Genomic DNA, 9,887 nt, shown 5'->3' with positions numbered 1-9,887 from the left:
AGAGCTTGCCAGGGTAACAATTTGAGTGCCAGGTTTTATCAATGTTCATTCTGGAGTATGCACAAAGCACGACTTGTTTCTTAGAAACAAGATGGCAACAGCAGCTTTTCCAACAGAGGAGAAGGGACACACACACACACAAACTCTGTTACCACAGGTGTCTGAAGACCTATTCCCTGCCCCAGATGAGTATTTCAGTGTGCTGACAGCCAGCTCTGTGCCCATAGTGCACTGTGGGTAACCAGTCTTGCTTCATATGTAGAGTGCACAAGCTGAGGCACCTTGTCTCTGTAGGAGTCCATCTGTTCCCAGTATATCTTGTGTAACATACCCTCAATTTTTGTAGCCGAATCAGTGTGTGAAGAAAATAGTGAAATCCTTGTATTTCTTAGTGACTGTCCTGAACACCAAGCAGGCTGTTTCTGTAGCTAGACTATGCTCTCTGCTGCACCAGTGACTTGAGAATGTTACTGAGTACAGACATGACAGACAGTTGCTTGCTAAATGCAAAGATTATGCATTACTCAGGGCTCTGTTTTGCCCACTAGCTCCCAGCCCTTCAGCCACTACACCCAATATGACATCTTGACTGCCCTTAGTCTGCCCTACACCCCCCCTCTGACTGTGGCACACCAATACAGAAAAGATGATATCATTCCTAGGTAGGCAAGTCTACAGTGAAAAATGCTCTTGCAATCTGCAGTTTTCCAAGACAAGAGTTTCTCTAACAATCTTAGAACCACAACGCTGAAGTTTAAAAAAAAGCAAAGGAGTTGCCCATGTGCCCAAACTGTATGGCAGTTTTTAACTTAATTATCTTCAGGCACTGAGAGACACTGTAGCCACGGGGTTGTTTTTGCCTTGGTCAGAATCTGAGCTAAAGAAAACATAGAGGACACTTAATTTTGTTTCAACAAGTCTAAAACATGCAAAGATTTCAAGAGCTACAAGGTGATTAGTGGCTTCCTTTAATCACTACGCTTCCAGTGACTGTGCAGAGGAATTTCTTAAACTGGATTTTTCATTCATCAGGTGAAAAAAACATGCAAGCCTGTTTCATCAGAAACAGTTTTAAAAAAAAAACAACCTACCAACTTTTTAACTTTTTAACCTACCATGAATTAAAAAAAGATCTATTTTCTCATGTTCTTCCCCACTGGCAAATGCAGCCTCATTTCCAGTCCAGCCAGCCTTCAGAACTCACAGATCAGTCCCTTTGTCCTATACATCAAGGACATAATTTTCCCTAATAAGCTATGACTATTATGTACACACATATATTTAATATAACGCGCCACCTTACTTGGAGTTACAAAACACAGAACTAAGAAAATATCTGAAGTTTGGTAACCTGTGAAGTTGTGCATTATTGTAGAAGCAGCTGTTAAAACGAGTACTGAAGAACCTTGCAGTTATCAGCACTATGGTTTCAATTAAAAGTTCCTTGCAGGTTATTAGCACTATAGTTTCAATTAAAAATTCCAGTCATAAAATGCAGGCCTTCAGATGGAAAGCAGGCTTTCATTAAAAGCTGACATTCTGAGTTCTACAGCTATAACAGAAGGCTGATAATTTTGAACCTGTAATTAAAATACAAACTGTCTAAGTGCTCTTTTGGCTCAGTGACCACCTCACCTGAGCATGTGTGTTTCACACCAGGAGGTGCTGTTTGCTGCCATCTTAGTAATAAAGGCACTCAAGGCTCTTCTAAAGTGCAGTTAGAGCTAATGCTGTCAAGAAAGACAGTGGTATAGCAAAATTGATATTATTTCAGCTGCTGGAAACCCCAAGTTGGGAAGATGCTGTCCATGCAAGGGTTACCTTATTCTAGTCATTTGAGCTTCCACAAGATTTGCTTCGAAGGAAACAAATCCATCACTTCTTTTGTCAAACAAAAAGCATGAGAACTTATTACTGCAACTCCAGACAAAGGCAAGGATGCAGAACTGATGTTACCACCAGTACCAAGCAGGAGTTGCCTGCAGGCTCCTCTCTTAACAACCAACCTGCTAAATTTACGTTGTGGCTGAAGGCTGTCCAAGCAGCACAGAGCAGTGCAGCTGAGACCTGGGTCTCCTCCAGTTAAAAGACATGTGGATCACCAACTCCTCCACGAAAAATGTTCTTTCAGGTCAGAGCTGCTACCATATGCTCCATTACTGTAACATTTATTTAAATCACAAGCTTTGACAAGGAACAGGAGGCTGGAAGGTGGAACACAGAGAAACAGAAAGCAACCTCTGACTGTCTGCTGCACCCTTTACCACAGACTTCACAACGTCTCCAATCTGTTATTTAGAGCAAATAAGGCGAAATCCTTAATTTCCCTATGTTAGCAATATTTGTATGCCAGGTTATGAATAGCCATCAGTGACTGAGGGCTCATGTTTAGTTTTCATCTGAAGCAGCTATGGTTGTTTTTCATTTCTGTAGGGTCAAAGCACTCATGACAACCTATGAAGCACAGAAAATCCTGTGAAGCCTCCCCTGAGAAAACGCTTCTTTGTTGGCTTTTACTTTTTGACTTCCAAATGCTATCACGTTTTTCATAATCAGTCTCTCATGATACAACCAATTTTTAACCTTAGCACAGGCTGCTACAGGATTATTCTAAGGATATATACTACAGGTCTACGTTTTATTTATTCAAAGGTCTTCAAGAATAAACCATGCTGATAATCTCTGAAGAAAAGCAGTGGTTTCAGGAACGATAGTTGTATAGGGTTAACACTCCTGGGGGAATGACCCTGAACCTGACCCTAGGGGTCTTGGCCCCTCCTCAGGGGTGGGCCACACTCCAGGTGATGGTTAGCCCACTCCCCCCACTTCCTGCGGTATAAAAGAGGAGCACTTCCTGCTCCTCACTCTCTTGCTCTTGCTCGTTTCTCCTCTACCTGCGTTCATGACCGCACACACACACTGATACTGCATACCAGCCACGAGGCAGAGACACCATCACACTACTCGGGTTGTATCCATCCCTGTTTTGTATTTTTTTGCTGTTTTCCCTTCCTTATCCTTTGTAAACTCCCCTACCTCCAATCCTTTTTTTCTAAGTTATTGTTAAACTTTTCCTTTTTAACTTCCAAATCGAGTGAGATTGATTTATTGGGGTGTCCCTACCTTTTATCTCTCTCCCTGTCTTTTGGGGAAAGGAGGGGGAGGAGGGGAGGGCACTCTATAAACTCTATAAATTCTATAAATTGTCATTGGGTCTACCAAATTTATAAGAGTCTCTGGGAACTTGCATTTGAACCCAAGACAATTTATTTGGCGTCTCAACGTGGGGCTAGGTAGAAAGAATTCTTTCAGAGAAGATTTGGAAGTTAAAAAAAAAAATGGATATTCTGAAAGTCTTAATCATTAACGCTTTTGCATGGCTGTTGTGGGGCTGGCTGTTAAAGTTTATAAGTTACCATGTCTTCTGGATTGTCATTGATATGCTCTGGGAATATTCTAAGCATTTGCCTGCCCGAGTCTATGCCTATTTCCTGAATTCTGTTAGTAATATCACTGTGTTTAGAAATGTTTCTGGAACATGGAATCAGTCTGAGTATATGCATTGGAGCACAGAAGCTCCAGATATTTTGGGCGAGAAATGGTACTGGATAGCTGTTATTTCACTGTGTGTAAATGTGGGTTTGGGAATTAATAAGATAGCGGTGAACTGGGACACGTGGAAGTATCGGGTGGGCGCCGCCATTAGGGTGCTTAGGGGGAGGGGTGGTCCTCACTGCCCCAGCTGCAGCTGCGGGGGATGGGCGACAGGGCAGACCGCCCCTAGCGCGGCTCCGCCCCGAACTCCGCCTCCGGTCCCGCCCAGGGCAGCCCCCCGGACCCTGCCCCCTCAGCCCAGCCCCATCCATCTTGCCCCCATCACCACGCGGCCAGCCAGATCAAACCCAAATCCTCCCGCAGATACCGATCCGGGGCAAGGGACCTCTTCGGGAACCAGCACCCCCCAGCAACAGCAACCAGCTGGAAATGGACCTGATAATGGAGTGATCCTTATCAGCTCCACGCCCAGAAAGGAAATCAGGCACATAAGGCAGGAGTATGCAAGGGCAAACGGACAGTCCCTTTTAGCCTGGCTTTTGAAATGCTGGGATGCAGGAGCAGAAACAGTGGACCTAGATCACAGGGAGGCAAAGCAACTGGGATCCTTGTCGAGGGATGGAGGTGTGGATAAGGAGCTGGGAAGGCTCGATGGTACCCACTCACTTTGGGCCAGGCTTCTGATAGCTGTGAGGTACAGGTACCCGACTAAGGATGACATGATTTTCCATCCCCTTAGATGGACAGATATGGAACAGGGGATCTCATACCTGAGGCAAATGGCGGTTCAAGAGATAATTTATGGAGCCGACCAGAGGCCCTCGGACCCTGATGATGTCCGCATGAAGCCAGCCCTCTTAAAGAAACTGACTCAGTGTGCCCCTTCCACATATGCCCCCACATTGGGAGCACTGCTGCTGGGCAGAGACCCCAACAACCTTCCCACAATCAGGGAGTTTGTGAATGACCTAAGACAGTTTGAAGACAGTTTGTCGAGGAAAACCTTAATTGCCACTGTAGAGACCCTCACCCAAGAAATGAACGAGCTAAAAGCCTCTTTCTCTGAAATGCAGAAGGCAGAGGATGACTGCTCTTCACCTTCAGAATGGGTGCAAGTCTCAGCTATAAGGAACACACGCCGCCGTGCTCCTCCTCCTCCTCCCCGCAGGAGACCAGCCCAGAGCAGACAGGGTACACACAGGGGGTCACTCTGGAGAACACTGTGTGACCATGGGGAAAACATGGATAGATGGCATGGCCAGCCCACCTCAGCTCTATGGGCCAGGGTAAGGGAACTGCAGGGGACAAACACAGGGAATAACTCCTCCAGAAGAGGGGCTGCCCCAGTGTCCCGCAGGCAGCCCTCTCGCTCAAGGGGTGGTGAAGCCAGTAACTCAGGTCCATGTGCCTCATGCAGTCACACTGCTCAGAATTAGAGGTGCCCTGTCTCCAGCCAGGCGGAGGCCAGGGATAACAGAGTATATTGGGACGTGTTTGTGAAATGGCCTGGCACTTCTGAAGCCGAGAAGTACAGAGCGTTGGTAGACACCGGTGCCCAATGCACTCTGATTCCCTCCAGCCACAGGGGGACAGAAACTGTTACCATTGCAGGAGTCACAGGGGGGTCTCAGGAGTTGACTGTGCTGCAGGCTGAGATAAGCCTCACCGGGAATGTGTGGGAGAAGCACTCCATAGTAACTGTCCCTGATGCACCTTGCATCCTGGGGATCGACTTTCTCCGGGAAGGGTACTTTAAAGATCCGAAGGGGAACAAGTGGGCTTTTGGCATAGCAGCTGTAGAGACTGCAGACAAAGAGCAGCTGTCTATCATGCCTGGCTTGTCAGATGACCCTTCCGTGGTTGGTACCCACAAGGTGGAAGATGTCAAGTTACCTATTGCTTCTCGTGTAGTTCATCGCACGCAATACCGCACCAACAGAGACTCCCTGCTACCCATACAGCAGCTGATTCGCCGCCTGGAGCAGCAGCTTGTCATCAGCAAGAGCCACTCACCCTTCAACAGCCCGATATGGCCAGTGCGAAAGGAGACGGGGGAGTGGAGACTCACGGTGGATTTCCGAGGCCTGAACGAAGTGACTCCTCCAATCAGCGCAGCCGTGCCTGATATGTTGGAGCTGCAGTATGAACTGGAAACAAAGGAGGCCAAATGGTATGCCACAATTGACATTGCTAATGCTTTCTTCTCCATCCCCATTGCAGAAGAATGTAGGCCGCAGTTTGCCTTCACCTGGAGAGGAGTCCAGTACCACTGGAACAGACTGCCTCAAGGGTGGAAGCACAGCCCTACAATCTGCCACAGCATCATCCAGACTGCACTGGAGAAGGGTGGAGCTCCGGAACATCTGCAGTACATCGATGACATCATTGTATGGGGTGAGACAGCAGAGGAGGTCTTCCAGAAGGGTGAGAAGATCATTAATATCCTGTTGGATGCTGGTTTTGCCATTAAGAGAAGCAAAGTGAAAGGGCCTGCCAGAGAGATCCAGTTCCTGGGAGTTCGATGGCAGGATGGCCGACGCCACATCCCTATGGATGTGGTGAATAAAGTGGCCACTGTGGTGGAACCCACTAACCGGAAGGAGACACAATCCTTCCTGGGGTTTGTGGGCTTTTGGAAGATGCACATTCCCGGGTACAGTCAAATTGTGAAACCCCTCTTTGACGTTACAAGAAAGAGGAATAACTTTGGGTGGGGACCTGAGCAGCAGGTGGCATTTGACCAGATCAAACGAGAGGTGGTCCATGCCATGGCCTTGGGACCAGTTCGAACCGGCCCAGAGATTAAGAACATTCTCTATACAGCAGCCGGTGAGAATGGTCCTAGCTGGAGCCTATGGCAGAAAGCTCCTGATGAGACAAGAGGCCGCCCACTCGGGTTCTGGAGCAAGGCATACAAAGGCTCAGAGACCAAGTATACCCCCACAGAGAAAGAAATCCTAGCTGCCTATGAGGGAGTCAGAGCTGCCTCTGAGGTGATTGGGACGGAGTCACCACTCCTTTTAGCTCCAAGGCTTCCAGTCCTGACTTGGATGTTTAAAGGGAAGGGTTCGACTCCGCACCATGCCACAGATGCCACTTGGAGTAAGTGGATGGCTCTGATAACTCAGAGGGCTAGGATGGGGACTCTCGAACGTCCAGGCATTGTAGAGGTCATCACCAACTGGCCAGAGGGCACTGACTTTGGAAAGCCAGCAGAAGAGAAGGCAGTGACCCGTGCCGAGGAAGCCCCCCCATACAGTGACCTTCCTGAGGAGGAAAAGGCATATGCTCTGTTCACAGATGGATCCTGCCGCCTGGTAGGCAGCAAGCGAAGATGGAAGGCTGCCGTCTGGAACCCCACACGCAGGGTTGCAGAGGCAAGAGATGGAGAAGGCGAATCCAGCCAGTATGCTGAGGTGAAAGCCATCCAGCTGGCCCTGGACATTGCAGAACGAGAGCAGTGGCCAATGCTGTACATCTACACTGACTCATGGATGGTAGCAAATGCCTTATGGGGGTGGCTGAAGGAGTGGAAGAGAAATGATTGGCAGAGAAAAGGGAAGCCTATTTGGGCTGCTGATCTCTGGCAAGACATTTCTGCACGCCTGGACAACCGACCAGTTAAAATCCGACACATCAGTGCTCACATCCCAAAGAGCAGAGCCACTGAAGAGCAGCAGCATAACCACCAAGCTGACCAGGCTGCCCACATCTGCCAGATTGACCTGGACTGGAAGCACAAAGGTGAACTGTTCTTAGCTCGGTGGGCACATGACTCTTCTGGTCACCAAGGAAGAGATGCCACATACCAATGGGCCCGAGACAGGTCCATGGACATATCCATGGAGGCCATAACTCAGGTTATCCATGAATGTGACATCTGTGCCACCATAAAGCAAGCTAAGCGCATGAAGCCTTTGTGGTACGGGGGAAGGTGGTCAAAGTACAGGTATGGGGAGGCCTGGCAGATTGATTACATCACTCTGCCTCGGTCTCGTAGTGGCAAGCAGTATGTGTTAACCATGGTGGAGGGAAGCACGGGGTGGCTGGAAACCTACCCAGTACCTCATGCTACTGCCCGTAACACCATTCTGGGCCTGCAGAGCCACATCCTGTGGAGACACGGTACCCCAGAGAGAATAGAGTCAGACAATGGGACCCATTTCAAGAACCACCTTGTAAGCAACTGGGCAAAAGAGCATGGGATAGAATGGGTTTATCACATCCCATACTACCCACAGGCTGCAGGAAAGATTGAGCGACACAATGGCCTGCTGAAAACCACCCTGAAGGCTATGGGAGGTGGAACTCTCAGAAACTGGGAGAAGCACCTTGCAGAAGCCACTTGGCTGGTGAACAGCAGGGGATCAGTTAACAGAGCTGGTCCTGCTCAGTCTGCCCTACTGCCCACAGTTGAGGGAGATGGAGTTCCTGTGGTCTGTGAAAGGAATCTACTGGGAAAGACTGTGTGGGTTGCTCCTGCCTCTGGTGGGGGAAAACCCATCAAAGGGGTGGTATCTGCAGAGGGTCCTGGTCATACCTACTGGGTGATGATGGAAACTGGTGTTATCGAGTGTGTCCCTCAGAGAAACCTCTCTTTAGCTGAAAAGGTTTTGAAATCTCAGAGTTGATTCCATGTGTTCCAGATACTTTCAGGTTATCTTGTATTATAGTTGTATAATAGTTGTATCATAGTTGTGCAATACTTGTACCATAGTTGTGCAATACTTGTATCATAGTTCATAAGGGGTTACAAGTTGTTTTTGTAGTTATACCCTCACCACTACACGGCGTCCAACAGAACCTACATCACACCAGCAGCTATCCAGAGTCCTACAGCATCGCATCACACCACGGCGTCCAACCAGAACCCTGCATCTGAGAGATTCGTCACTGATGCCCTGCAGTGAGAGACTGTTCCTGATTTCCCTCCAGAGGATGTCTACAGCCATCTCATCCACACCTGTTCCCCTGATGCCAGACATGAAGAGACTGTTCCTGATGTTTTTTTTTCTTCACAGAGGGAAAAGACTTTCCTGAGTTCCAACAAGAACTGTTCCTGTTTCACTGACTTTTCTTCCGTTCCTGCCCTGCTCACATCTCAGCAACCTGCACCGGACCAGAGGAACACATCGCCTTGGGATACAGCCGGGGACCAAGAAGGACTTCACGAACTCTTAACCCATGGACAGTTTTCCCATCTTTGGAGAAGAAGACTGTTCTTAGGAAGGTGGAAGTGGTCTAACCAAGGGGTGGAATGTATAGGGTTAACACTCCTGGGGGAGTGACCCTGAACCTGACCCTAGGGGTCTTGGCCCCTCCTCAGGGGTGGGCCACACTCCAGGTGATGGTTAGCCCACTCCCCCCACTTCCTGCGGTATAAAAGAGGAGCACTTCCTGCTCCTCACTCTCTTGCTCTTGCTCGTTTCTCCTCTACCTGCGTTCATGACCGCACACACACACTGATACTGCATACCAGCCACGAGGCAGAGACACCATCACACTACTCGGGTTGTATCCATCCCTGTTTTGTATTTTTTTGCTGTTTTCCCTTCCTTATCCTTTGTAAACTCCCCTACCTCCAATCCTTTTTTTCTAAGTTATTGTTAAACTTTTCCTTTTTAACTTCCAAATCGAGTGAGATTGATTTATTGGGGTGTCCCTACCTTTTATCTCTCTCCCTGTCTTTTGGGGAAAGGAGGGGGAGGAGGGGAGGGCACTCTATAAACTCTATAAATTCTATAAATTGTCATTGGGTCTACCAAATTTATAAGAGTCTCTGGGAACTTGCATTTGAACCCAAGACAATAGTTCAGTGCTAAGAATTTTTAGCAAGGCCTTATTTATGAAAAAAAAGGTAATTCAGACAATGAAATAATATCTCTGTCACGTAAAAGGGATCTCGAAATAAACATGTTTTTGGAAGACACAAACATGGTGACATTTCACATGGTAAAGTAGGATGCAACTGCCTTTAGGATTAGCTTCCTTTAGGAGCACTAGTGTCATTTATTACCTGGAAACAGCATAGGTTCAGACCTACAGAAACACATACATTGGAATGGGCTGCCCAGGGAGGTGGTGGAGGCACTGTCCCTGGAGGTGTTCAAGAAAAGCCTGGATGAGGCACTTAGTGCCATGGTCTAGTTGACTGTCTAGGACTGGGGGACAGGTTGGACTGGCTGATCTTGGAGGTCTCTTCCAACCTGGTTGATTCTATGATTCTATGATTACTCCAGGCCAAGTGGAAAAAAAGAGAAATTGAGACATCTTCCAAACATTCATGCATTCTGTATTTGCAAGCAGGAGGAAATTCTCAGCCTTGTCTGAGG

The sequence above is a fragment of the Pogoniulus pusillus genome, chromosome Z (assembly GCF_015220805.1).
Source record: "Pogoniulus pusillus isolate bPogPus1 chromosome Z, bPogPus1.pri, whole genome shotgun sequence".
In the NCBI taxonomy this organism is placed as follows: Eukaryota; Metazoa; Chordata; class Aves; order Piciformes; family Lybiidae; genus Pogoniulus; species Pogoniulus pusillus.
This window is presented reverse-complemented; position numbering follows the sequence as displayed.